At 41.8% G+C, this 5,297-nt stretch overlaps 1 long non-coding RNA gene across 1 annotated transcript in view; it reads left to right on the top strand.

Moving 5' to 3' along the window:
- The first annotated feature begins 859 nt into the window (after positions 1-859).
- The window catches only part of LOC147260576 (uncharacterized), a 4,629-nt gene continuing 191 nt past the window's right edge, over positions 860-5,297 (top strand). The window contains exons 1-3 of the long non-coding RNA XR_015116626.1: positions 860-999; positions 3,199-3,282; positions 4,097-5,297. The exon at positions 4,097-5,297 is cut by the window's right edge and continues 191 nt beyond it. This is a non-coding gene — a long non-coding RNA (uncharacterized LOC147260576). The remainder of the gene's footprint in view (positions 1,000-3,198; positions 3,283-4,096) is intronic.

Raw genomic sequence — 5,297 nt, 5'->3', positions numbered from 1 at the left:
TCGTGAGCGTGCAAAGGTCTCCACTTCATGGATTCACAGTTTATTCATCTAAATCAAGGGTTAGGTTCAGTTGTTCAGTTAAGATTGCTTTTGCTTAGTATTTCATTTCTTTAATACTTTTTTATGTTGGATGAAACCACAGAACTTGTCATTCATTTTTGTTCAATATTCTGCATGGATTTCTTGATATTTTTCATGTGCAATCTCATTCTGCTAATACACTGTCACAAAAATGTTCCTCAAAGGCGTTTAAAAGGAATGGAAAAGTCACAGAAATGTACCAATGAAAATGTGTATGAGCTCTGTCACTAACAAGGTAATAATGAGGGAAATATGGGGGAACTGCAGTATTAAAAGTCATCCAGGTTACCTGTCTGTGAAAATTACAAGCAAAGAAGTTTGTGGTAGTGTTCATGACTCTCAAGTTTCAAGTCATTATTCTCATCTCTTTCAAAACGTAAAAAAAAAAACCAAAACGTACATTTTCTGCTGTTTTTTTTGTCCTCTCTTTATGATTGCAGGAGCTTCAGCTCAAAATGCCGGTGAATCAAACGAAGCGCCTCAACCAGTGGAATCCCATTTATCCCTGACACAACCAGAGGATAATATCAACGGGAACCTTTCTGAAACTGATGACCTTAAAGCTCAAAATCAGCCAAAAAAACAAACAACAGAAGAGGAAGACAAAACCAAACCACCAGAACAGATGGGCCAAGGTGGACAGGATAAATTCCAAAATCCAGACGAAAATGAGGGCCAGGAAAATGTGAAATACTCTAATGTGAATCCTCCAGAACTAGTACAACCCACAGTAAAGGCTGTAACCAAAACCACCGAGCCAGAAGGGGCGAATTTCAAGACAGATTTGCAAACCACCACGGAGGAAGTCGATGATGATGATGACAACAGTTTATGGCATGCAAGAATGAGTGCCAATGATGACACAAGAAAAGGGGCAGCAGAGGTAGCCAGGAATCAAGAACCAGGGCTGATAAGTCGGTATGACCCATCTGGTATCAATGACGAAGCAGAGAGCAGCCACTTCTTTGCGTACCTGGTGTCCACAGTGGTGCTGGTGGCGGTGCTTTACATCACTTACCATAACAAGCGCAAGGTACTTCCACTTTAAAAGTGTTCCTCTCACTCAAATCTCTCTGATGTATAACTCCTGTGTTTCGCCTGCTGAAGTTTTGAGTTTCTCATCCTCATCTGTGTCCTCTGATGTGCGAGAGGGGAAAATCGAGATTAACCGGATATTGAAATGACTCTACCGGTTCTGTTGGTTTTTTGCAGTCAGTCAAATTAGATCCCTCTGTTATTAACTGTCACTATTTACGGCACACTAACAGTAAATGTGAATCAGAATGACCCAGTAGGAGTGCTGATAGAAGGAACACCACGTACCTTTAGTCACTGGCTAGCACGTGGGTCTATCACATGTTCTTCAGGCTGTTATTTACAGGAACATGTTGGGGCATCTGGTCCAACACAGCCACCGAGCAACTGAGTGGAATCTTAATGAGAAAATACGTAGTAGAAGATGCAGAACTACCATCAGATGCTGGTTAGCTTTGCATGAACAGGGTTCCCACGCGACCTGGAAAATGATTGACCAATTTTCAACTCATGGAAAACATAAGGAAAATGAGAAAAAAGGACAAATGTCTTGGAAACGGCTAATATTTCCTTAAAAATTATTGATCCTCCCCATGCCTTTTGAGCGAATGCAAATTGGTTAAAAGTTATGGGCATGCATGTCTGTTGTCACCTTTTTCTGGGCACAGCGCTTCTCTGCTTCTAGCCGGCGCAGCGCCCCACGTGACGCTACCAGCCAATCAAATTAGCATTTCCGTGTAGAGCGGTTCTGCAACCCAGTGTTTTCAGTTTATTTTGTCGCTAGATTTAGTGACTTTTCAGACACCGTGAAGGATTTAGTGCCGAGAGACATCATAATTATTTTTCATAGATAAATTATAGTCATAGACTGCGCATCAAATGTATGAGTAATAAACATGGAAACAATCTGGGTAAATGCAAGTTACAAGTGTAGAAAAGAACACTTCCGAAGTGTGAGGGGGATGACGTAAGAACTTGCCTCTGTAGCCGCTGAAAACGTCCCGCAAAGGAATTTAAGGGCAAGAGTGGGAACCCTGATTAATACTTCCTCCATTCAGGCTAATAATGAACTACTTGTATCTTACATTAGTCTGCTCAGAAACAAAGAGTAGAGACGTCACATGTGTCTCAGTTCAGATCTTTCAAAAAGTGCCCCTCGTAAATTATAAGCCAAACTAAGCATTAGTGAGATGGTCTGGCAGGGGGGTTTCCCGTTTGCTTTGCTAGCTGTTCCAGCCCTGAACCTCAAATCTTAAAACTGCCATTCTGTACCAGCGCAGGAAAAACCTGCAGCTCAACCTGTTACAATCCTGCAGCAGAAAAAAACCCCCACCACGCCTTGTGTGTGTGTGTGTGTTATTTAGTTACAATGGTGGTGGGTGGTGCGTCTGCAGGTCATTTTTAGGAGGGTTTGTGCGTGCAAAAAAACGTATGATCAGCATTTTTGTCCAAACTTTCAAGGTGTAGGGTGTTACAGCGAGCTTGCGGTGCGTTGTTCTACGTGAAGTTTCTTTGAAAATAGCAGCTTACTAAAAAAGGACGGCTAAAAAAGTGGACAGCATGCTTTTTTCCCCACACTGTTAGGTTAGGGTCGGTCACATCTGCAAACAAGAAGATAATGTTACATTCGATGTGGCCTTCATTTGGGATGACCTCATTGCGCCAACTCTGACGCATTCCTTCTCAAATGCAGCCTTATGAATGTGCAGCGCCTGAGCCAATGAAGACACTGCTCTTCAAAGGCTGTTTCACAATTTGCTGTTTTATCAGAAGCTGCTGGCTTCAGGTTCCTCTGCACCAGTAAAAGTGTTTTTTACTTCTTTTTTTTTTTAGGATTTGTCTAAATAGTGTTTTTGTTTGGGCATTTGATTGAAAAGGACTACAGACAGAAGATGAATACTCTGCTGTCTCTCAGCTTGGGTGTTTTCTTGGTTGACAGTTTGATTATATATCTATGTTTAAACTGTTGCTGCTCTTTGTTGTTTTATGTACATTCCAAGTCAAATAAGCCTTCACCATTATTTATATATTTATATATATATATATATATATATATATATTTTTTTTTTTTTTTTCTTCCAGATAATTGCCTTTCTTCTAGAAGGGAAGAGATCAAGATCCTCACGTCGACCCAAAACCACAGAATACCAGAAGCTGGAGCAGCATGTAAGTTGTTGCTGGGAAGAGAGCCAGGAGGTCAGTCTGGTTTATGATTGACAGTCAAGACTCCGGATGTCTTTGATTGCATCCGTTTTTCTGTATGTAGGCTGGGATCAAAACATGTTACATAACCTATGGGCCGTCCCCCATATAATGAGCACTGCATTGGTAATCAGCCTCTTCAGTGAAAAATCTGCGTGTATTTGGACGTGTGCAGTGGGAAGCGGAAGAACCACAACCACAGTGGCAGAGCTTGTTCTTTGGTTTGTTCCAAGGTTCCACAGAGGAACTGTGAAGAAGAACAATGACAGCCATGCCTTTTTTAAAATTGCTACTGCATTGCCTCTTATTTTAGGGGTTGGGCCATGCGTTGTGTGATGTCAAAAAAACCTCTCTGGTAATCTGACGTTGATCTTGGCTATTCTGACTTTCACGACAGAGGTTTTGAGAGAAGAGGCAGCTTTGATTTCATCTGATGTTGCTCAAAGCAGTGACCATCACTGGTGACCTGTCAATCAAAAGCCTACTGATCAGTTCTGTTCAGAAATTCACCTGAATGGCTCCCGGAAACGAATGGCTCTTCCAAGTTGCGGCTCAAATCGAATCTAAACAAAACTGAATCGCAGCAGCCTTGTCACGTGAACCCTTCGAGCCGACAGAACACTTGTGCAATGTCACCAATGCTCCAGTACCAGACCTTAGACCTCAGGCGTCAAACTCAGCACTGCACTGGCACTGGCAACACATCTCTGAATTAACTCGCATAAAGATTTCTTGCATTTGAAACTGTCAGATAACGGCACCTTCTTGTTCCTTTCAGATTTGATCTGAGGTCGTCCCCTTGAAGCCATTGTCACGAGCAGCTGATTACACTGTGGGTGGTGTCGGAAGAATTTAGACGTTGTATCTGTGTACTCTTCGTGGATTTCACCTCGTGGTAAATGGACGTCGTTCTACTTTGTACCTACTTGATGCTTTTTTGCATGACTATGCAGATGACACTGTTGCCTTATTGAGGGAAGTGGTAAAATGCAGCTAAGGTGAAAAAAGCATGCCGTTTTTGCACTTGTGTTGTCATTCCACTTTTTAGGCTTTCTAGTAATAAAACCTACGTCCCGTGACTCAGGATATTTCTGTAGCAGATTAAAAGATTAGCTATTTGAATTCTAGCCTTGTTTGTACAGTATAGTAGTGATTGCACTGTGAAACCAAATAAGCCATCTGACTTTGTAAAATATTGGCTGACTATGTAGTTATTTGAGGATATTTTAGATCTCTGTATGATAAAATATGAAGTTGTCTTGTATGTATCAAAATTCCACTGAAGTACCGCGAGTTCTGCTGGTGTCTGCAACCACATATTGTCAGATGGATACTTGCAACTCTAAATGAACAGGTTTAAAACGTCACTCGGGCACGTTGGGTAATAAAAGCGCCTTAGCTTCGTATTCTGACAGGAAACCGTTAGCGGGGTTTTCTGAAGCTAACAAACGCCAGTAGGTCATTGCACTAATTTGTTCAAAAACTAGGCAGCATTGTGGTTTGAACTGGAACTGTGTGCTGGGCTGTTTCTCAGTGTTCGTCACTGCTAATCAAACTGGCCTCATACTGCATTGACAAGTGTGTTATCAACCCTTTTCCCTCAATGTCAAAATATTCTCTTATTGCTGTCTACAGTTTTGGGTAAGCATGCAAACGCCTCTTTATTTATCCAGACTTTAACTCAAGCTAATCTGTGTGTCGGTGGGTCCGTCTGTTGTACAATTATGGATCACTGTGAACTGTCAGTGTGGTTACTGTGGGATCACCCAGCATCTCTGTGGCCATTCAATCCATTTTACACTTGCTGCTTTTTGTCAAATCACTTGTCTGAAATACTAAGTGTTTGGTAAGAGGAAACGATGTCTGTGCACTTTGGAGGGGGAAAGATGAGGGTGTGGGCAGGTAACTAATGAAGTTTCTTAATAAATCTTCCCTCTAGAAAAGTGTGCCAAATCCCAGATGTTGTGGTTCGGTGTGTT

This window comes from Aulostomus chinensis, chromosome 6 (genome assembly GCF_037954235.1).
Source record: "Aulostomus chinensis isolate RoL2024-O1b breed Wild chromosome 6, RoL_Achi_v1.0, whole genome shotgun sequence".
Taxonomy (NCBI): Eukaryota; Metazoa; Chordata; class Actinopteri; order Syngnathiformes; family Aulostomidae; genus Aulostomus; species Aulostomus chinensis.
Note: the sequence above shows the minus strand (reverse complement) of the source record. Positions and strands in the feature narration are given on the sequence as shown.